We start from the raw sequence: 24,954 nt of genomic DNA on the forward strand, positions 1-24,954 counted from the left end.
TGAAATGCGCCAGCAAACCCTCCAAGGAGCGTGAACCCTGTAGACCAAGCGACACCCTGAGTGCCACTATTTTGGACGCCTCCGATTCTGATAGAGAAGAAATTGGTGAAATAGCCTCTTCCCATCTAGGAAGCAAATTAACCCCCGAGGGAGAGGGGGTGACATTACACATTAAATCAGTCTGAGGGCCTCCTGATACTTCCAACAACGAGTTGATGGAAGAAAAGGAAGGAGATACAGGCACACAAACTCTAGCATCATAGGGTGTGACTGAGGAAGAAGACGAGCATCTGGGCGAGGAGATGAAAACCCTTCCCATGATGAAAGAGTTGAAACTCTATGATGCTCCCTCTTACTATGAAATAATTTCCACTGCAATTTAGGCCACACACGACATTCCAGGCAGGGATTTGTTATAGTATAGAAATTAGCACGACACCTACTGCATGTGGAATGGGAGTCCATAGCCGAAGAAGCCAGGAAATGAGAAGGCAGGAAACCTTGAGTCCCCGGGCACATATGTTGGCAAGGCCGAGAAGATGCAGAGGAAGCCATAATAATACAAACACACACACACAGACAAGCAAAAGAGCAAAAATGGGCAAAACTGGGTTGGACGGAGAGTGAGCAACCGCGTCGCTCACCCAGGCGGTTAAGAAAAAGACTAAACATGATAGCATGGGGTGCACGGTCTTTGACCAGTTTTCACCTGATATACGCACATCTTGCCAGATCTCACAGATTCCTTGCTTGTCAATCTCTGATTATTTAACCAGATCCAGCTAGGCACTAGAAAATTATCCTATTGTTTAGACCTTAGGTTTGTAGCTATGAAAAATACAAATTGTCTTAGAAAATTTGTCATTTTATCCCTGATAGTTGGTGAAGCAAATAAACGAGTGGACAGCTCGTCATGCTGTTGGGCTATTATCCAGATACATTTCACAATGGAAGAATGTTTTTTATGGTAAACAAGTGCACCTACCAAAGAAATGTAGTAGTAAAGACTGGTAATCCTTACTTTATCAAGCCATGAAGGTTTGAGCTTTAGAATCTTAGAGGATTTTACCTTCCATTAGCAGATTAATGCAAGTTATTAATTACTGTAAAAATATCATTAATTTACATAAAGGATTTGTTTTAAATGGGAGGCGAATACTGGAACTAGGAATAGTTAAAGAAATGGGACAGCTTTTGAGGAAGAGACCAGTGAGAAAGAATAAAAAATAAAAGCTAGTAGAAAAAATAACTGGGTCCCAAGGGATGCTGTAAGGAACCAGGAAGAGACCAGTGTGAAAGAATAAAAAATAAAAGCTAGTAGAAAAAATAACTGGGTCCCAAGGGATGCTGTAAGGAACCATATTACCACTTACAGTGTGCTATCTAAGGCACAACCAGTAACACCCCCTACAAGTTGGTGTGGGGAGTAGGCACTAAATATTTTGAAATAGTATAAGATCTGCAAGTAACCTATTTTAGGTGTCCCATGATAATTATGGTAACCAGATGAGTTACTGATTCTCAAGGTGTGACAGCTTTTCCTGAGATCCACTCAGTAGTACCTAAGTCTAGCAAATGTCATGTAAGATATGATATTGTTAACTTTCTTGTTCTTTTAAGATTATAATAATGATAAACAATTATAAGGCTGAGAAAATTGCAGAAATAATGTCTCATAGGAATTGATAATGATAACTTTCTTGTTCTTTTAAAAGTATAAAAATAAACAAACACTTACGAGGCTGAGAAAATTTCAGTTAAAAAGTGAAGAGTTATAATTTATTATAGTACTGTGATTATTTGTAAGCAATTTTGATTCAGTGCAAAACAAACCAGTAGCAAAATACTTACTGGAAAAATCTGTAACATGATTTCATACACGTCTTAACACCCAAAACTGTTTTCGTGTTTTTCCAGGTGATGATGAATTAAAATATATAGTATAGATAGCTTATTTGAATGTATCTTATAATTATTTTATTGCAAAACCACAAGACATTATTTTATGCCGAACTAATTTATTACTAAAAGATTATGTAATCACAAGAGCCAAAAGCAGTAGACAACACAGTCTGTTACTAGAGGATGATGTTAGTGTATGGCACCTGATGACATCATTTAAGCATTTTAACTTTTCCATAGTTGGACAACATATGACGGCCAGTTTGAGGAAAATAGCAGAAGATGAGCATATTTCTGCTGTAAGATCTTCGGTGGACACATTGCCTAAAGGCATATGTATGTTTACAGACCTCTTGCATTCCTTTATGCTAACATTTTGTTTCCTAGACACAGCTCCCTAATCGTCCAAGTATGTTTTCTTATTACTCTGTTCAAGAGGCAAGCAGGTCGTATTCTCAGTCACAGTATGAAGTAAATCAGGATTTTGACAAGGCTTTTTATCATTCTCCTAAATTGAGAGTTGGTCATTATAAGTAGTAGTTTAGTTGTGAATATAATTAATTCTTGTAATCAAAATTAATTTAGTATTAAGACCCATTTCTGATGTATTAATATTCCCTTGTACTTGGTCGATGTTCTTGGTGTTAGGCGAGGAGCTACAGTATATGAAGTTACAGCTTGACTTGGCTTGGCAGGAACAGTTGCTCTTTTTACAAAATTTTTGTCTTTGGTCAATTCTCAAGAAACGAATTGGGCATTGTAAATAATAGGTCTATATAAATGCAAAATATTTTTCATGAAAAGAAAAGACGCATTTTAAAACTCAAAGTCGTATTTGTGAAGTTACGCTGGTTTCTAAAGATGTCTTTAGATCAGGCAATTACATCTGCTAGGATGTCATTTCTTTAGGCATTTTTAAGTGCTTATTGGTCACTGTGGACACTAACATGAAAGGTGTTCAAAGAATGTCAGTTGTATTACAGTATAATGACCTGCAGTATTTGCACAGGTTTTCAAGATATTCCATGGCTTTTTGCAAAATATCTGTCATGCATACTGGTATCTATCTTCTAGCAGCATAGGTAGTGCTTGTATGCACAATTCATTTTATTCCTTCCTCAGTGTTGTTCTAATGAGGCATTTGTGAAATAAGTGCTTCCCTGGTTGTATGAAGGCTGAAAAAAAATGCACCCAAGTTAACTCTTGGTCTCTGAAGTTAATGGATTTTATTACTAAAGAAGAATTGAAGTAAATTTCTGAGAGAGACTGCTTTCTTATTGCAGTTAACTAGTGTCAATTGCCTCATTAGTAATTTTTGGTAGAAGCCACTTGTGAATAACCTTTTTAAATACTATGTCACTTACATTATACTTCGTATATTGGACCAGATATTCATGATGCTAGTTACTTAAATATTGGTTTGAGTATTTTGTGTGAAAAGTTTTAGTATATAGCTTTTTTTTTTACATTATTTTAATGTCCTAGGATTTATTTATTTCTATGTTGAGTATACGTAGTAGTTTATGCATAGCACAAATAACTCAATTTAGAGTTTTACCAGTTTATTAAATTCTCACAATCCAAAGAGGAATAATTTTTGGTGTACTTCGAATGTTTTAATTTTTTATATTTTTTGTAGCATACTGGCAGAACATATTTATTAGAGTTTTAGTACTAAAACTGTTTCATAGAGTACCAGTTTATAATATACCCTATAAAACTGATGCTGGTGTTCATACACATTCTTGTAAAAGTAATTCATGCCCTGATAATTGTTTATGAAAATTGATATAACACTTACTATAATGATGGCAAAATATTATGGGAAACTTTTTGTGTTCATTAACTTTTCCAAAATGCATACAGTTGTCGATAAGAATGATTAAGTTAAATGTATAATTGCTCAGTAGTGAAATAATATGATTCTGGTCATTGTCTTTAGAATATATAGTTTTATATATCCAGAGATGCTTCACTCTTACATTAGTATTCAAAGTATTTGAAGAGTTAAAGCTCATTTATGAAATAGTTGGAGGTTTTAATGAATTATTTCTCATTTTAGATAGGTGGATGTTTCTGTTTAACAGAGATATCTCATGGAACTAACTCGAGAGCTATGAGAACTGAAGCAGTGTTTGACAAGAAAACACAAAGTTTTATAATTCATACACCAGATTTTGAAGCTGCTAAGTGCTGGTCTGGAAATCTAGGTTAGTTCTTTGCTTTACTATACTGTGTTTTTAATTAATGAGTAAGGTTAATAAGTTTATTTCTTCATTCATTACATATACAAAAGTTGAAATATATTCTGCTAGTTATGTAGTTAGAAATTTGCTCAGAATAACAGTTTCAAAATGATTTAATGCTTAACTTTTTCTGTTTGCAGTTTCAGCGGTCTTAAAGATTAATGATAGAGGCTGAAGGTACCATGTTAAAGACAAGTAGTATTGGTTGTTAGGAAATTTAAAAGCAGTGAATTGTGAAATGATGATAAATGTTTTTCACTTTTCCAGTAATTACTGTATGCAATGTAATTTCAGTTTGTTTCTTGTAATTGAAAAAGAGTAGAGTGCATAAAGTTTTAAAAAAAAGGTCTTAAAGGAAAATTGTTCTTAATTTTACAGGAAAAACAGCAACTCATGCTTTAGTGTTTGCCCAGTTGTACACTCCAGATGGTGTTTGTCATGGTCTTCACACTTTCTTTGTACCCATTCGTGATCCACGAACATTTTTGCCCTACCCTGGAGTTACCATAGTAGATATGGGTCATAAACTAGGGCTAAATGGTGTTGATAATGGGTAAGCAGCATTTTAAGTTCACAATGGAAATCATCAATATTAGTCAGTTTGTACATATAAGATTATCATATTTATGCTTTTTGAAGGCTGTTGGTGTGCTTCAGATATGTTACACACTAGTAGCCTGATTTCTTTTGTCATTGTTACTTTGGAGTTATTTGAGACGTCCTGAATGTTTAGCTGTTTTCTCATTTGTGCTTTTACTTTTTCTCTCACTTTTCCCCTTTCTGATTTAAAAAGAAATAATAGTCATCTGCAAAGATGTGAGGCAGCATCAGCTGGGAGCATCCCACGAGCTCACTCGCACGTGTGGCCAACAGATTTAAGTTGTGTTTGTGAGCTGTACTCGTGTTTTCGCTGTTTTTTCACGAATTAGTGAACTTTTTTACCTACCATCATGGGGCCAAAGAAAGTACGTGCAAAGGAGAGTGGCGAAAAGAAGAAGAGAATGCTGCCGATAGAGGTAAAGCGAGAAATAATAGAAAAACATGAGCGTGGTGTACGAGTGATGGAACTGGCCCGGGTGTATGAGCGTAGCACATCGACCATTTGTACCATCCTAAAGCAAAGGATGCCATCAAAAGTGCAAAAACAGCTAAAGGAACTACAATTCTGTCGCAATTAAGGACAAATGTCCATGAAGAAATGGAGAAGCTGCTCTTGGTATGGTTGAAAGAGAAGGAACTAGCGGGAGATACAGTGACGGAGAGTATAATTTGCGAAAAGGCTCGCGTTATTTACGCAGATTTGAAGAAGGAAGAGGCATCAACTTCAGAAGGGGGAGCAGAAGACACGTTTAAGGCAAGTCGTGGGTGGTTCGATAATTTTAAGAAGAGAAGCGGCATTCATTCGGTGGTGAGGCATGGTGAAGCTGCGAGTGCCGATGTAAAGGGAGCTGAAAGGTACATCGTCGAGTTCGCTGAGCTTATTGAGGAGGAAGGCTACATCCCGCAACAAGTCTTTAACTGCGATGAGACGGGATTATTTTGGAAAAAAATGCCACGGAGGACATACATCACCGCAAGAGGAGACGAAGATGCCAGGCCATAAACCCATGAAGGACCGTCTGACCCTTGCATTGTGTGCAAATGCTAGTGGTGACTGTAAAGTAAAGCCACTGCTAGTCTACCATTCTGAAAATCCTCGAGCGTTCAAGTCACACAAAATTCTGAAAGAAAAACTGCACGTAATGTGGCGCGCGAATGCAAGGGCATGGGTTACGCGGCAGTTCTTTACAGATTGGGTAAACCTCGTCTTCGGTCCTTCAGTGAAGGAATATCTTCAAAAGAATAACCTCCCACCTGGTCTTCAAGATGACATTCTCGAGGAGTTCCAGTTTGTGAAAGTCCTCTACCTCCCACCCAACACGACTTCCATCCTGCAACCAATGGATCAGCAGGTCATTGCAAATTTTAAAAAGCTTTTCACAAAGCACTTGTTCCGCCGATGCTTTGAGGTGACAGAGAACACCAAGCTTACCCTTCGAGAGTTTTGGAAAGAGCATTACAATATCGTCGTATGTTTACGTATCATTGACTCGGCATGGCAAGAGGTAACGAGACGAACCTTGAACTCGGCGTGGAAAAAGCTATGGCCTGATGCTGTTTCAGAGAGGGACTTCGAAGGGTTCGTACCCCAAGCAACGGTGGAGGAGATTGTGTCCCTCGGAAAGTCGATGGGTCTGGAGGTAGATGAGGGCGACGTCAACGAACTCGTCGAGGAACATGAGGAGGAACTCTCAATTGAGGAGTTGAAGGAGCTGCAGGTGATGCAACATACGAAGGCCCTGCAAGAGATTAGCAGCTGTAGCGAGGGGGAGGAAGAGCCGGAGGAAGTGATTCCTACAAGTCAAATTAAAGACATGTTAGCAATGTGGGAAACACTTTCGAGTTTCATTGAACAGAAACATCCAGAAAAAAGTTTCGACTATGTCGTGCTTCTTCAGCGTTATTTAATGACACTTGTTTGACTCATTTCCGGAACATTCTAAAAGGGAGGCAGAAGCAAAGCTCTTTGGATCAAATTTTTGGTGTTAAAGAGAAGCGCAAATGAAAGTGCCGAAAGTGATTCTAAAAGGCAGAAAACAAGTGCTGATTAAACTTACGTATCGCTTAGGTTAAGTTTTAAGTTTAAAGTGCATTTAGTATTTTTTCAAATTTAAGTTAAGGAAAGTGCAAATTTTTATTAAAGTTAAGGAAATGCAGTTTTAGTTTACATTTTAATGTTATCATTTTGTGTTCGAAAAAATGCTGTTTACGTAACGGGGACTAGCCCCTCCCTGCTCCCTCCTCCTCCTCCTCCTCCGCCACTCGACTCCGTTAGCCAGCCGCACTCGCCTGTCAGCAAGGTAAGATTACGTGTTCTTAACTTTTTTGTTGTGTTACGTAACTTTGTTATTCATTGCTAAATTTTAGTTTTAGTTTACATTTTAATGTTCATTTTTCATTTTCTGTTAGGAAAATTCCTGTTTATGTAACGGGACTAATGTAGCCGTCCACCCCTCCCCCTCCGTCACTCGCCTCCCTTAGCCGCCCGCACGCGACTGTCACCAAGGTTAGATCAAATTAACTTTTTCTTTTCTTTATTTTACTTTAATTCTATTCATTACTAAAATATATTACTGTATAATTTTTTTGTACTATATTTCTACATTTATATGTGTGTTTTCTTCATTATTTACGATGGTTTGGGGGTATATTTCATAGGTCTGGAACGGATTAAATACATTTCAGTTAATTTAAATGGGAAAAATTGATTTGAGATACGAGTTTTTCGAGTTCCGAGCCCGGTTCCGGAACGAATTAATCTCGTATCTCAAGGTACCACTGTACGTACTTGTTAACTTTGTATTTGTAAACTTTAAGTTTATTAAAGGGATTTTGACGTAGGAAAAATCTATTTCTGGGCGAGGAAGCCGTGTCGCCCAGTGAAATATGTCTGCTTTAGCACTATTTCTAGTAAAATATTGCTATAATACCAGAGAACTGCTAAATTGGACATGTCAGAAGCCTCTGACTCGCTCACCTATATAAAAGGTGTCGGTATAAAACTGGGGCGAGTGTTAAACACTACCACAGCAACCCCTCCAATTAGCCTTTTCCTCATCAAAAGACCCTAAATACGGGGAGCCGACCCATAGGTCACACCTAGCTACCCCGTTGAAGGCGGCTGTGACGTCATACTTTTCGATAGCAATGAAGCTTGGTGAACTGCAAGGGGAGGAGAAATTTCACATATACAGGCAGTCCCCGGGTTACGACGGTCTCGGCTTACGACGTTCCGAGGTAACGACGCTTTTCAATTATATTCATCAGACATTATTTCCAGGGTTACAACGCATGTTCCAGGGTTACGACTCATGTTTCATTGTTACGACGCCTACAACGCTCATCTGGCAGATGTTCCGGCTTACGACGCTTTTCGGCTTACGACGCGTCTCAAGAACGGAACCCCCATCGTAACCCAGGGACTGCCTGTACATTAATTTAACCTGTACATTATTTTACCGTAGATCCCTTGATTGTTGTTATAATTCATTTGTCTGTTATCAGTTATTTTGTTCTTTCATTATGCAGACCTTTCTTCCTTTCTATGCTTTTACTTCTTCCTATATTGGATAACTTGGATATGATATATACAGGAAAATTTAACTGAGATTTATAATCTGTACAAGTATGTACTCTGAATTTTTGTGTGTTATAAAAAGGTTTACTTTATGAACTGAGAGAGAGAGAGAGAGAGAGAGAGAGAGAGAGAGAGAGAGAGAGAGAGAGAGAGAGAGAGAGAGAGAGAGAGAGAGAGAGAGAGAGAGAGAGAGACCATCAATGTGTCAGTCATTAATGTAATAGTCTCAGTCTCAGTTGGTCACTTATGCTTCTGCATTGGTTGTCCATGCTGCCTAGTTCATAGAGCAGGTGAAACCTCCTGTGATAATGCTTGAATTAATTTGGGTAATGTTGCTTAGGTTGCTGTATACTATTGTAAGTTTTCACATTTTTCCACAGTAAGGGCCAGGTCTGTAAATTAGATGTATATCTGTAAAGAGCTTTTTCTAAGTGTGTTTATCACAACTTCCAGCATTTTATGTTGTTTTTCTAATGGAATGAAACAGTTGACTGAATCCAAGTTATTCATTAACATATAGCAATGCATCTCCTGCTGAACTATCTTTCTTGAACATTTTACACTCTGGTTGATCAAGTGCTCCTTCAAAATCTTCATTACTGAGTAAACCCATGATTTTGTAATTCTGGTAAAAGAGGGAGAGAGAAGTGGTGTGATGATCAGTGAATTAGGACAGAGAATTAATAAATAATTTATAAATATCCATTTTTTTATAATGGCTGTATGTATGTGTTGTTGCATTGCTATAGTATTTTTTTATAAGTTTGATTTATGTTATTTGCAAGTGCTGCATGTTTTTTCTTAAAATTTTATTATGGAGCCATAATGTTACAAAGAGCTGCAGAAGGACACAGACACATACATATTACATACAAGTTTTAATAAAGATGATGATAAATAGTAATTACATTTTTCAGTATATTTATGGTTTGTTTTTTTCCCAAATATCTTAATACTGTATTGTACAAAAATTATGAAAACATTTCTCAGAGAGAGAGAGAGAGAGAGAGAGAGAGAGAGAGAGAGAGAGAGAGAGAGAGAGAGAGAGAGAGAGAGGAGAGAGAGAGAGAGGAGAGGAAGGGGGATTAGATACATAGGTACGTATTACATTATTGAAGCTGTAAGCTCCGATAATATCAACAGACACATACACAGAGGTGCATGTATTATTGTATCTATGGTTCTTTTCTTATAATTTATTTTGAGTACTGTATGTCAGCCCATATAGTATATTATGAACTTGCTTGTTAGGTGAGTGGACTGCATGGTTATATAACACTAAGTAAGTGTTTCATGTAAATCCAGCCCTGTGATTCTAGCTGCCTCGCATATTTTACATAAAAAGTGAGGTTGTAGCATAGCTGTATATCTAGAAGGGACAAAAGTGGTAAGAATAATGTGCCGGGGAACTTGTAAGGATATAGTCATATAATTAGTTAATGGATTTTATGAAAATATTTCTATTACAAAAACATAGTATTCAGAATACACTTTAGTACTGCAGTTTAATGAACATTTGTTATGAAATGACAGAAACCTATTCAATTCTTTTTTCAGTGTTGTAATGTTTGATCACTATTCAATTCCCCGTGAAAATCTTCTCAACCGCACTGGAGATGTTACACCAGATGGGATTTATAAGACACCATTTAAAGATCCTAACAAGAGATTTGGTAGGTGATTGTGTATTCATATTAGAATGATGCTGAATTATCGTATGTGTATTAATGTTAGAATGATGCCAATTATTGTTTGTTCTGTTAGATTCACGATACAGTCAACTCTCATTACCCACGCTTAATTCGTTTCTGAAAATGGTCGTGGATATCAAAATCGCGGTTATGAAACATATTCCCATAAGAATTAATGGTAAACCAATGTAATATAGACCTAATGCCAAAGTTTTATTTATACATTACCTAAATGCACTGTACTGAACTTGAAATAAATATGTACAGATATTCACCTACTTACAATGGGGTTAAGTTCCAAAAAATCCATTGTTTGTTGAAAAAATTGTATCTCAAATATGGCCTAGCCTACACTAGTGCAATTAGTACCACCTTCACGTATATACCTAGCCTGCACTACACAATATAGTTACTCTATGCATATATGGTACAGTAATTATTGATATCGGTTAAGTCTTTCAGTTCATTGTGTATTGACTAATGATAATTCAGTACAAAGAAATTGAATAAAATTAACAAGAGTTAGCTTTGTATACAATATGATAATCAAATGCATATACAGTAGCCTAGCCTACAGTATACTCAATTATTTTTGGCTAATTCTGGAGGTTCAATGCAGTCTGACGTATGATAGTTCAGTACAGAAAGAAATTGAACACGAAACGAGAATCAGATCGTATAATAATTCAGTAAAAAAAGAAATTGAACAAGAAACAAATCGGATTCGGTCTGACTTCACCATAATTGATCGGTGTCAGGCTTGCTGATAGCTATGTTTAATTATAAAATACAAACTTAATAAATATCCACCTTTTCCATGAAGATTTTTTAAAGTTATACATTAGTACTTTGCTTTATCCAGTAATATTGTATGTATGCTCACTATTATCTTCATTAAATAACATTAATAAATATCCACCTTTTCCATGAAAGATTTTAAATTTAAAGTTAAAAATTAGTTATACTTTGCTTTATACAGTAAATATTGTATGGCTGTGCTCAATATGATCGTAGTTATAAAACACTAATATAGCAGTCAATGTTTTGTTTTGGAAATCAGCTGATGGCAAATATGAGTTTATATTGCCTTATTCAACTCAATTCTCAGCGAATGTTCTTGCTCCTAGTTAGCTAAATGAATATCTAAATACTTTATTTATAAGGAACAAAAAGGGATTTTGACGTAAGGAAAAAATCTATTTCTGGGCGATTGGCTCGTGTCGCCAGCGAAATATCCTTTAATCTATTATTTCTAGGGTAAATGTACTAACACATACCAGAGAATAAATAAAATAAAGAAAAAGGTCAGTATAACTGACTCGCTCACCCTCCAGGAGGGTGTCGGTATGAACACTAGGCGAGTGAGACCACTACCACGAGCCAAATGCCAATAGAAATCTCCCACTACAAAATCCCTCCAAGAGGGGAGCCGACCCACAGAGTGAGCAGCTCGTACTACTACTACTCCATCCCATGCTGCCGGACTGCTGCGCCTCTGGATGCCATCCCTGAAGTTAGCAGACAATCTTGGCGAAGGGATGGGTAGGGTGGGATTTCGCTGGCGACACGAGCCAATCGCCCAGAAATAGATTTTTCTTACGTCAAAATCCCTTTTCTGGGCTCAGCTCGTGTCGCTGCGCGAAATCGTACCAGAGAAATAGCACAAGATTGTAAACAAAAGTAATAAAATGAGAATAAATCAGAATAGGTCTCAAATAAAAGATAAAATATATATGAATAGACTATAATTGCTAAAAGATACATATACACAGGGGTATAAAAATAGAAATATGCTTAAATTACCCTTAAATCTAATCATGTTTGCTAACATAAGGTAATTACATATGTACAGGTAAAATTATTTACATTGTATCAATGTTATCTGTGTAACAGCATGTATCAAAAGTATAATAGCAATTAATAAAAACAATCAACAATAATAATATATAAAGGAATGTATCCCCTAGCATAAAAATAAGGGGAAACATCCATGAGATCAATGTTTATAATCATTTGTGAGTGTCCCTAACCAGACAATAAGGGGCACCCACTACACTATCACAAAAGCAGCTAAGACACAAGGTGAATGCAAATGAACCAGGTAGGAATAGACGAACTTTTGGGTGAGGCAGGTAGAAAGGGAGGACTGAATCTTCTACTACAAACTAGCTAGAGTCAGGGGAAACTATGTTACCCGCTGCTTTACTGCTGGGTATTTCAGAGCTTCCAAGGACTTAAGGTAGTGACGTTTGAACAACTGTCGGCGATTTCCATCCAGTATACTTTTTCAACTCATCGAAGTTCATAAGTTGGAAATAATTAATTGAGGTGGCTACTGCCCTGACATCATGTGCTTTCGGGAAAGAGTCAGGATTGGCTTGCTTAATAAAGTACAGGATTTGTTGCCTGATGCCTTTAATGGATAAAGTTCCAACCTTTTTTCCCTAAACTAGAGGGGACCCGACGAAGATGAGGAGGTCCTAGACAGAAAGGCTCGTAAGGTTGTAACTGGGCAAAGAGATACATCTTGTGGAAGGGGTAGTACCTTCCAAGGTTCCCACCTCATCAAAGGATCTTCATTCTTTGCTAAAAAACTACGTTCCGGAGAAAGTAGGACTTCTCCTGTGGGAAGGAACTGAATATGATCCGGGTCTCTGGATAGAGCCGACAGTTCTGAAATTCTTGCTCCTGAAGCTAAGCTTAATAGAATAGGGTTTTTCTTAAGAGCATTATAAACGAGCATGTGTCATTATCGGTTTCGGAAGCCAGTTTTAGGACATCGTTTAAGAACCATGAAACTGACGTAGGCCTTACAGAAGGCCTAAGCCTAGCACATGCCTTAGGAATAGACGAAAGAATTAGGAATTCCGGTCAAGTCTATGTTAAATCCAAATTGAAATATCTTTTTCAAAGCTGACTTGTTTGTCGTAATCGTGCTAGCTGCTAAACCTTTTTCAAATAAGGATCTGAAAAAGGATATAGCTGAATTAACTGTCATGATTCTAAATCCGAATCTCTCAGGAAGGTTGCTAACTTTTTGACAGCAGCATCATACTGCCTCAAAGTCGAATCCCTTTTATCGGATTCCAAGAATAGAATATTCTGAGGGTCAATATTCGCATCTCTTTTTTGCCGCAAACTTCATGAAATCCATAAAGTTAGGGTTTTGAGAATCCCTGAGGAAGCGAACACAGTCTTCATTTGCACTGACTGGGAGAGCTTGGGACTGGGGATCTGAAGAGGACGAAGGCCCAGCTCCAAAATTAGAGGATACCAGTTGCTCTTCGGCCAGTCTGGGGCTACTAGAGCCACTTGACCCTTGAATGTCCTGAGTTTGTTCAATACTTTCATGAGGAGATTCACTGGAGGGAAGACGTAAATCTTCTCCCAGTTGTTCCAGTCTAGAGCCAGGGCGTCCGTGGCATAGGCCAGAGGGTCCAGGTTGGGGGCTACATAACACTGGTAGTTTGTGGTTCGCTTGTGATGCGAAGAGGTCCACCTGTAGCCCTGGGACTCTTTGAAGGATCCATTGGAACGAACTGTTGTCCAGTGACCATTCCGACTCTAGGGGTACTGATCGGGATAGGGCGTCTGCTATGACGTTTCTTACTCCAGCTATGTGAGTGGAGGAAAGATGCCAACTGAACTTGTCTGCCAGGGAGAAGATGGCTATCATGACGTGATTTAGATGACGTGACTTGGAGCCTCCTCTGTTTTATACAATGTACTACCACTGCAACTGTCCAGGACTAGCTTTATGTGGAGTACTTGGGTGGGCGTAACCTTTTTAGAGTCAAGAACACTGCCATTGCCTCCAGTACGTTTATATGGAACTGACGGAACTGAGGTGACCAAGTCCCTTGAACCTTTTTGACCTGGGAATACCCTCCCCAGCCGCTTAAGGACGCGTCTGTGTGGATGGTGACCCCTGGTGGAGGGAACTGAAGGGGTACTGACATTGATAAATTCTTGACTCTCGCCCATGGCCGAAGTCGATTCTTTAGAATCAGAGGCACTGAGGATAGTTTGTCCCTGGACCTGACGGTTGCTCGCGAGCGCCAGATTCTGGTTAGGTCTTTCAGTTTGGCTTTCATTAAAGACGTTTTGTCACTGATGCAAACTGGAGAGAACCCAGGATCCTTTCCTGGGCTCTCCTTGACGCTAGTTTGTGACTTAGAAATGCTTGACTGACTTTGCTATTTCTTTCCTTTTGGTTGATGGAATCGACAGAGTGTGGGATGCTAGATTCCATTGAATGCCCAGCCACTGAAAGTTTGACTCTGGAGTGAGTCTTGATTTGGTCCTGTTTATTTTGAAGCCTAGATATTCCAGGAACTGAATCACTTTCAGAGTAGCTCTGTTGCATTCCTCGACTGTTGGGGCCCAGATCAACCAATCGTCGAGATACGCTACTACCATGATCCCTTGCGATCTGAGTTGTTGCACTACCACTTCCGCTAGCTTCGTGAACACTCTGGGAGGTGCCACGTTGAGTCCGAATGGAACTACCTTGAAGGAGAATGTCTGGTCTCCTATCTTGAAACCCAGATACGGACGGAAGTGTCTGCAATAGGGATATGATAGTAAGCGTCTGTAAGATCGATAGAGGTGGTGACGGCCCACGGGAAGTAGGGTCCGCACCTGTGAGATCGTGAGCATCTTGAACTTGTCGCAGCGGATGGCTAAGTTTAAGCGGACAAGTCTAGATTACCCTTCTTTTTTGTGAGCCTTTCTTTGGCACGCTGAACAAGCGACCTTGAAATTTTAATCTCTTGACTCTCGCTATAGCTCCTTTTTGAAGGAGATCGTCTGCGTACTCTGTCAATTCCTTGGAAGGAAGTTGACGGAAAGGTCTGGATGGAGGTGGTTCGTCAACCAGCTCCAACCAGACCTTTTGACACTATGCTCTGAGCCCATTGGCTGAGTTCCACCGGTGGCGAAAGTGAAACAGCCTCCCCTCCTACCTGAAGTTCTTCATTGGTTCTGGTAACCGCCTCGGCCTCCTCTGAAGTGCTTTCCCCCTGTTAAAGGGGCCTCCCGATCCTCTCCCACGAAAGGAACGCTACCCTCTACCTCCCTTACCCGAGCGGTCATACTTCTGAGAAGCTTGACTCTCGAAGGCTTGATTGTAAGCTGGAGAGATGGCGTAAGAGGTGGAGGGCTGAGGCTGAGGGGATATCACATAAATTGGCTGTGATTGACCTTTAGAAGTGGAGTTGGGCTGTCTGCACTAACGGTACTGTTGGAACTTGTTGAGGAAAGCGTAGTTGCTTCTTCTGGTAAGGTTGGAAACGCCTGGGTTTCTTTTGTCCCTTACCTTTAGGAGTCAGGTCTTGCCTCCTCTTAGCCGAAAGGCCCCAACGATCCTTAAGGCTCTGGTTTAACCTGGTAGCCTCTGACTGGTGGACCTCCTTAACCATAGCTTCTGGGAAGAGATCTGCTCCCCAGATGCTAGACGAGAGTAACCTATTCGGTTCATGCCGAATGGTTGCCTCTTGTAGGACATGCTTCCTACAATTCGTCCGAGCAGTGGCAAACTCAAACATATCTGACTGTACCGTTTGAGTCAGGGCTTTGGTCATGAGCTTAAAAATCGGTTCTGATCCATAAGCCATGGTAGCTACCTCAGACATAGCATAGAATTGATGGATCTGGCTAGACGCGATTTTGCATCAAACTCAGCCTGAATAAGGCTATCTGGGAGCTGGGTAGCTTTTCACCAAACTGCTCCATAGCACAGTCCGGTTTGAGTTTGCCAGCTGAGAATGTATTCGGCAAGTCTTCCCACAATTCTCCAACTGAGGGGAGCAACGGAGAAGTGGGGTCCGCTTCCTTCAACTGCGGTATAGGTTCCCCCTTCTGGGTGGGCCGCTGGGATGGTCGACCTCGCGATCTGGTTAGGAACGGGCAGCGGGGTACTTTCAGCCATTGTAAAAATGGTAAAGGGACTCTTAAATGGATTGTATATGCTGGTGTTAGAACAATCCATGTCCTCTAAACACCTGAGCCATTCTCTCTGAGCCTGGTCTCGTGAGTAGAGGACTGTCTCCTTAGGTACCTTATCGTCCCGCACCATAGCGACGGCGTAAGCCTTGCGTAGCCTATGAACGAGGCTAATGAACGGAGGCTGGAGGTCTTCCGGGAAGAACTCGAAGTCCTCTATTCTTCGAGTCCCAAATTCCGGTATAGAGATGAGACCGTCCTGGGAAGGGGTCGTATGACGGCTAACGTACTCTCCACGGATTGTTCATAGAGAACTGAGGTAGTGAGTCATACGGAGGAAGTTGGGATCCACTCGTGTTGGACAGTGGAGGAGAGGCTAGAGGAGCTTCTCTCAGCCCGGCTATAATGGAGTCCTGGGAAGTAACTCCTGTCCGACAGACGAGAGAATCATTTGCTCCATGCTACTCTTTAAGGACCCAACCAGGTCACCCACCTGTTGCAACAGGCCAGCATTGGAGTCCAAAGCCGGAGCGGAGCTGCTGCGGAGGTGGAGGGGAGGCTCTGAATCGGAACCAAAGGTAGCGGAACTGGTGATTCTGCCGGAGTGCGAGATCTCTCTCTGGAGGATTTACTCCTCGATGGACTTAGAGCCGGAGCTAGAAGCTTTAGACCTGGATGCTCCGGGATTCCCAGCCGGAGACTTACGGGAGGAGGATGAAGCCGAAGTCGTCTTCTTAGACGACGACGACGTCTTAGTCAAAGACATCACCTTAGACTTGACCTTAGGTCTAACCGAAGCACCAGGAGGAGAATATAATTCGTCACCCGTAAAGCCTTGGAAGGATGGAGAGGTTGCAGGAGTAGAAGAAACAGTTACGCCCAAGGGTGACCCTTGGGTGTCCACCGTACCTACCTCGACCAACAGGTCGTCTATACCTACCATAGGTTCAACATTAATATCTAGGGTCGCGACATCCGTAAGAGATATCCTGGTCCTGATCAGTTAATGAGGTGGCCAGCTGTTGTTGGATGAAGGCGATAGTCGGATCCGCTTCTACCGAGTCGACGTATCCTGTCGCCTTGCCCCCGGGGAAGATTAGTAATGCCAACCGCTTCTCTAGGATGTAGGGCTGTCCCTTGGCGGCGTTTTTCCCAAAACCGCCGACCCAGGCCCGTAGGGTAGCCAGTGCGGTATCTCTTACCGCCGGAGCCTGGAAGAGAGGGCGTAGTTTAGATTTAAGAATCACTTAAAACTAAAACTTAAAGTATAACTTAAATTATTAATTGCCTTAAGTTAATATGATGAAAACTTAAGCGCTAAAAAAGAAGCGGAGCAGCTACTGGAGATGTAAAACTTACCCCTTCAAAAGCTGGCTCACCAGATCGTAAACCTATGGTACACGTCTCATGGTACCAGACCTGGATGTCCCCGAGCGGAGTCGCGCATGGAGCATGGGACCGGCAAACTTCGTGTCCACAAGGTCCTGAAGTGTGGCGGACATCCACCCGGATGCTCACAGTTGGTGGCCTGTAAGTGGGGAGACACATGAGTATCTTAAAAAACATCACTTACAGTCTAAGGACAGAAGAGCTCCGATGCATGCCGGAGCTCGGAAAAAATTTTGAAAAAAATTTGGGCATAACCCCTCCCTGCATCGCCTGAATAGGCTATAATCCCGGAGAGATCCGGTAAGATATGTAAGGGAGGGGGGATGGTTTAAGGTTCTTAAGATAAACTTAAAGATAACTTAAACCTAACACACAAGCAAACCGGACTAAGTCCAGTGCGTAGCGGAGTGTAGTAACTCAGCAAAACGGTAAGGTTAGTAGAGACCCACTGTATGCTCCGGTCCACCCTACTGGGTGGACTAACAACTTTCCGCTGGATACCAGGACTCCGATCAGGAAGGAGCCCTAGTAAGATTGGAAAGAGCGAGAAGACATACAGGCTCAAGCTAGCCCGGAGCGACAAGGTAGCGCGGAGGGTGGGCAAGGCCAGTACCCCCCACTCCGTACCAACCGGCCGGACCGAGAAGCCGGAGAGGTCGAGACCAGTCAGGGTCTGTCCCGACTCCCTAGCCCCTCCGCCTGAGGGGAGAGAGGGAGGCAGGCTCGGGTATGAGGAGCGAGCATGGGCAGACCGACCCGTCCCCGCCCGACTCTATGGAAGAGCGGCGCGGGAGGGGGGGGAAGAATGACTGGACAGGCGTTCTGGCTGGCCCGTGATCACGAAGTGACCACGAGGCGGTAAGACCAAAAACGACAACTAAGCCTAGGACAACCACTGATCAGGGAAATGCTATCGGGAAGCATACTGAACTGAAAAGCGGAGGCAAATAAGCCCACTGGGCCGAACCAACTAATCAGAGAGATGCTATAGGGAAGCAACCGAACTGATGAGCGGTAGTATAGGCTCAAAGAGCCAGGACCTAGGCTAAGCCAGACGCCTAACTAACCTAACAATAATAAAATACACAGTTATATAAATAAATAAATGAAAGAAAGAAAATAATATAGCAGGAGAAAAAATCCAGGAGTGTACGACTAACCCGAAGGCAAGTCTACCACTCAAAGCTAGTCAGAGGCCGATACTAAGAACCTGGACTAGGGTCTGGATAGAAAGAAGCCTACGTAAGGTAAATACATGCATGCATGACAAACCTGAGTAGACCCCGTACCCTAAGTAAAGCGGATAATCATAAGAGCGAAGATAAATAAGGGGGATGTTCTAGTATGGGAGACCAAGAACGAACCCATCACGAGGCAGAACCATGCTGCCATGCTTCCGACCCCGAGATCGTATTTATACCTAAAAAACGGCAAATACTGTCTCAGGGCCGGAAAAAAACCAAGTAACCGTAAATACTGAGTACTTAACTTAGCTGCTGCGATAGCTGCACGCTCCATAATAGAAAATCCAATGAAAGGGCACAAAAAACACAGAGAGGAAAAATATCACAACCGACTCGTGGGTGCTAACTTGAAAGGATGACCACCAGAGGCGCAGCAGTCGGCAGCATGGATGGAGTAGTAGTAGTACGAGCTGCTCACTCTGTGGGTCGGCTCCCCTCTTGGAGGGATTTTGTAGTGGGAGATTTCTATTGGCATTTGGCTCGTGGTAGTGGTCTCACTCGCCCTAGTGTTCATACCGACACCCTCCTGGAGGGTGAGCGAGTCAGTTATACTGACCTTTTTCTTTATTTATTTATTCTCTGGTATGTGTTAGTACATTTACCCTAGAAATAATAGATTAAAGGATATTTCGCGCAGCGACACGAGCTGAGCCCAGAAATCATTTTCGTTATGTAACGTGTTTTTAAGCTGAAATTTGACTTTAATCCATCTCATTGTGAACTAATTATTTTTTCGTTGATAGTTTGCATAAAAATCCAGCGATTCCGTTTGTTATTTTCAATTGTTTTCATCGTAAAATGAGCTTTACGTTATTCATCTTTTATTGATGTGTAAACAACAGTGAAATGTGCTCTTTGAATCATGCCCAGTAGTTTTGATTAAAATAATTTTCTCTCGGTTTTATCCATGGTTATGTTTGAATTCATATTAAAGTTTGGGAGTTTTATCCATGCATAAAATATTATTTTATCAGCTTCAGCTACAACTTGCTGTTTAAATTTAACAGTATATTCCCTTGACAATCTCACAGCAAGTAAAATTATTACATAAAATTATATCAGTCCTATGCTACATAACATCATTTATAAAATAACTACAGTAATTGTTTACTATCGTACGATGGTTGAAATACAAGCAAAACAGATGTTGTTATGGGATTTGGTTGTGCTTAGCAAAAAAATTGTTTCTCGTTCAGTTGTTCATGGCTGTACACATTTATGCAACAGGTATAACATTAGAACAATACTTTCATCATTCTCTTGAACTTTTTTGAACTTCTTTAACTTAGAAGATGGCATAAAGATATGGAGGTGAAGAAGTTAGGTGATAAAAATTTGGCCTCTCTTAAGTTTAATATTTAATAATTCAGCGGGATAATTTGTAAACAAAATACGCAGAGCATTATTGGAACTACTTGGCATTTTAACAACGTACACATGAAATTTCGGGTTTTGAACGCGCTTTTCAGCAATTTTTCACGATAACAAATTTACAGACTCGCATTGTTCAGAGATTTTTTGCGTTTAATTTACCGTTATCACATTGTACCAAATTTGCGATTATCAGTTACACGGATAACGAGAGTTTACTATACGTATTTGTTATTCCATATGTTCTCAACAAAAGTGTAACCTTGAACATTCTATAGGTTTGCCTGTTATTCATAATAAGGTTCAAATGCAAGATCATTTTTCAAAACTTTTCTTGCATTTCTCTCACTTTAATGTTAGAATCCCAATTAGTAGCACTTTTTCTTTAACAGAAATTACTGTTGGAATAGTTTTTTGGTAAAACTTGTTATGCCTAATTTTAGATTGCTCCTACACAAATACAAACCTTTGTTCTTTACAGGACTTAGCTTGTGAACTAACTTTCAGATAAGGTCATTAATTATCAGCAGGTAGGAGGAAGCCCAGTCCACCTGTTTATATATACAGGCAGTCCTCGGTAGGGGTTGCGTTCCCGACAGCATGACATTAATGAAAATCGCTGGTAACCAAAAATTGGCGATAATAATGCCGATCCCTGGTTAATAGTGCCACTGTTAGGTGGAAACCGGTGCATGTTGGCGCTGAAAATCCAGTATCATCGTTGCTAGACAAGTGCTGTAAAAATGGATTGCCGATGCAGGGGACTGCGTGTACTCCACTTTGCTTCTGCTACTGTCGTGTTTGGACGTCTGCTAGACTTTCAGCACAACTTTATTATTTGCTTTCAATGAGATTTTTTTTTTTTAGTATTCTCCAACTTTCTTTCTTTGTATGATTATTGTTTTTGCTGATTGGTTTAATAATGAAGATGAGCCACACCCATCAGTCATTGCAGCCATCCACCTCCCTTACGAGGAACCTTAAGGTATTCAAACACTGTCCAAGGAATGACGTCTTGCAACAGGTTTCTTGTCTAGAGGTTAATCCTCACACCCTTTGTACTTCATATAGAAGCACAACTTTAATCAAAATAGTCCTTGTTCAGAGTGCTGTGTTTGGCCTCTAAACAGTGGGTGACAATTTTAATCAAAATAGTCCTTGTTCAGAGTGCTGTGTTTGGCCTCTAAACAGTGGGTGAAGGTTGATAGGAAGGAGAAAAGATAGGTCTCCCGGTGTCATCAGAATGTAATGCTCCACTGGTTACATGTAAGGTCATCTTTTAGGACTTTCTGACCTCTTGCCAAACTTCCTCCCTTTGTTGCTACTCTTAAGGGAGCAGTTTTCCCCCATTGACCCTTACTGAATGTTTGGCAGAGAGCCTTTGTGGGGGAGAGGATGCCTAGTCCTGCATCGCGCTGGAGGCCTATTCTCACTTTGAAGGGATAATTTCTCTAGGGGCAAAAGGAAGAGTCTGGTAATTACCTTACTTTCTTCTCGGGTTTGACAGAACAAGCAGCTTAGGGAATTGTGGCCCACCTTGGGCGTCTTAGGCAAGCCCAGTGTTTCATCTGCTAGACCACCTGAAGGCAAGTAAGCTGTTGCCTGTTACTGCTTCCACTGTAACCATTATTACTTTAATGGTCATGGTCTTCAATGGCTCTCAAACTGCTCCCACTTATTTGGTGTCTCCCCATGTCAAGCAGTTGTGTGCCCTGAGGAGTGCAGTGTTGAAAGATGATTGTTTGAAATAAAATATCTTGATTTTTAAAAAATGTTAATTGGTCTTATTTTTTTTAGTAAGCCATCGTTCACAGCTCATTTTAATGATGGACTTTTCTCTACAGGAGTGTTGTGAGAAAGTCCTCTCTGTGAGGAATGAGTAAGTAGAGCTCTCGTGATTGGAGTGAAGGTCTTTTGAACTACAGATTGTAGAGCTGATGTGCTTGAAAGACCTAGTTATCTACTGTACATATCTAAAGAGTTATGTGGGAAATAGTGAACAATATTGATCTGGAAAATAATTTCCCTAGTGCAACATTGGATGTGGTTCAGTTTGAAAAGAGAAAAACTTTTACCTCATCTCATTGGCATGACCCCAAAAGGCCCCATTGTAAAGTAAGGGCTTCATTCTACCTTATGATTGAAGGAATTGCACTCAAAAATAATTTTCCCCACTTTTAATTATAGATGTGTAGTTATACTACATGCTGTAAGTTTCATTGAATTTGGTTCAGTCATTGTGGAGATTGAAACATTTATTTTTGAAAAAAGGAAGTTTTGAGAAAATGGCCAAAAAAAAAAAATTATTGCTTATTTTGTAATAACTATGAAACTATGCCAGTTAGAGAGCTGATTTTTGCACTAGAACTATTTTATCATAAAAAATATGGCCAGAAATTTGCAATATAGTCAAATGAATACATATAATTGTACTATCTTTTGATTTATACTGTTCAGGATTTTAAGCCAGAACCAAGGAAAAGTAATACCTCTTTATAAACAATTTCATTCATTCTTGAGTTGCCCCTCTGAGCTGAAAGCCTCCATTCTCCTTAAATCATCTCTACTCCCATTGGCTGCCTAGAATTAATCGCTCTCAGAACTTTCTCAGAAATTCCAGAGGTGTCTCAGAAGCCAGACGCCTCTCACCTGCGGAATACCACTTCCCCCCCCCCTGCTCCTCTGGGGATCCCACATGTGTTCTTATACCGTCCATAGTGCACAGAAATATCAGCTGATGAGAAGAAAACAAGACCAAGGATTTCCAGGTACTGTTAGAGTAATTTCTAGTGCAGTCAGTGAATTGTTTTTGCCTCTTGTCTGTATTTTGTTTCATCCTTCCAAGGCAACTTTCCCCCATTCTTGGTTCAGCTTCTCACTCCCCAATTGTGGTTCAATGCTGTGATTAATTCCCCTTGAAATGCTAGTAATGATATTAACCCTTTTACGCCGATTGGACGTATTAAACGTCGAGTCAAAATGTCTCCCGTATGCCGATTGGACGTATCATACGTCGACTCAAAAAGTTTTTTTTTAAATTCGCGGAAAAATACTTATAGGCCTACCAGCCGAAAACTTTTGAATCACGCGCCTTGGGGGATGCTGGGAGTTCACGGATCAAGGCGTTGTTTTGTTTACAATCGCTACGCAGGCGCGCAAGCGCGAATTTCTTTCTTATCGCACTAAAAAGTATCAGTGACACATCTCGGAAATTATTTCGTCACTTTGACATAATTTTTGCACCATTTTAAATTATCCGATACATGGAGTATTATATATGAAAATGTGCGCAATTTCATGTAGAATACAACAAAAAAATACTCATGATTGTAGCTTTTATCAGTTTTGAAATATTTTCATATAAATAACGATAAGTGCAAAAATTTCAACCTTCGGTCAACTTTGACTCTACCGAAATGGTCGAGAAACGCAATTGTAAGCTAAAAATCTTATATTCTAGTAATATTCAATCATTTGCCTTCATTTTGCAACAAATTGGACGTCTCTAGCACAATATTTCGATTTATGGTGAATTTATGAAAAAACTTTTTCCTTACGTTCGCGCGGTAACTCTTCCGATAAATTTTTTCGTGCGATTGTCCTAATGTTTGCACCATTTTAAATTTTCCGTTACATAAAGTTTTATATATGGAAATGTGCGCAATTTCATGCAAAATACAACTAAAAACAACCCATGGTTGTAGCTTTTATCAGTTTTGAAATATTTTCATATAAATAACGTTAAGTGCAAAAATTTCAACTTTCGGTCAACTTTGACTTTACCGAAATGGTCGAAAAACGCAATTGTAAGCTAAAACTCTTATATTCTAGTAATATTCAATCATTTACCTTCATTTTGCAACGAATTGGAAGTCTCTAGCACAATATTTCGATTTATGGTGAATTTATGAAAAAAATAAAAACATTTTCCTTCCGTCCGCGCGGTAACTCTTCCGAAAAAATCAATTTCATACATTCAACTTACCTGTCAGATATATACTTAGCTATAGACTCTGTCGTCCCCGATAGAAATTCGAATTTCGCGGCACACGCTACAGGTAGGTAGGTCAGGTGATCTACCGGCCTGCCGCTGGGTGGCAGGAATAGGAACTATTACCTTCCAAGGTCAGATTTTCTCTATCGTTTGGAATGTAAACATACGTTTACGGTTCCTCCTGATTTGATTTTCGTGTTTCATCGCCATCGATCTTCTGGGCTGTCTTTTGCAGGGAAGTACTGGGTCTTTGGTTCGGCATACGCTTTTATTAACTTTTTAATGAATTTCGCTTCGAAATTTCGAAGAAAATACTAAGTGAAACTACCGAAATTATCGGTAGACACTCACATAGTTTGCAATAAAGGGAATTATTAATATTTATTCATTATTACATGTAATAAAGGTTACAACTTTATTGAGGAAATATTAAACTCAAATTTCCTACTTTAGGAAGTCAGAATAAGCATACAGTGGACCCCCGTATTCGCGTTCTCCAGATTCGCGGACTCACACATTCGCGGATTTCTCTGGGGAACGTTTCCCCGCATTATTCGCGGAAAATTCGCGCATTCGCGGTATTTTTCTATGATAAATATCCACAAATTCCTGGTTTTTTTGATGAATTTCATCATAAAATGCTCTTTTTGTGATAAAACTATTAAAAAACCAAGTATGAAAATTTTTAGTGGGTTTTTCTTGAGTTTTAACTAACAAAATAGGCTGTTTTTAGCATTTTCATAGGGGTTCCAAACATTCGCGGATTCTAACTATTCACGGGGGGGTCTGGTACGCATCCCCCGCGAATACGGGGGGACCACTGTATAACTAGATACGCTTACTTTATAAGCTTTAATAGCGTTTGTGCTAACGAGCAGTTAGAGTATTAGCAGTACTAGTAGTTGTTGCATCCTCATCACCTTCTTACTCCACAGAAACTACAAATTTATATATGCAAATTTGAAGATAATGGATGTAGCTCAAAAGCGAGCTCTTA

At 40.1% G+C, this 24,954-nt stretch overlaps 1 pseudogene; it reads left to right on the forward strand.

The window, feature by feature from the left end:
- Window positions 1-24,954, forward strand: part of LOC135204032 (peroxisomal acyl-coenzyme A oxidase 3-like) — a 194,932-nt pseudogene that overhangs the window by 82,482 nt on the left and 87,496 nt on the right.

Source organism: Macrobrachium nipponense, chromosome 44, assembly GCF_015104395.2.
Source record: "Macrobrachium nipponense isolate FS-2020 chromosome 44, ASM1510439v2, whole genome shotgun sequence".
Lineage (NCBI taxonomy): Eukaryota > Metazoa > Arthropoda > Malacostraca > Decapoda > Palaemonidae > Macrobrachium > Macrobrachium nipponense.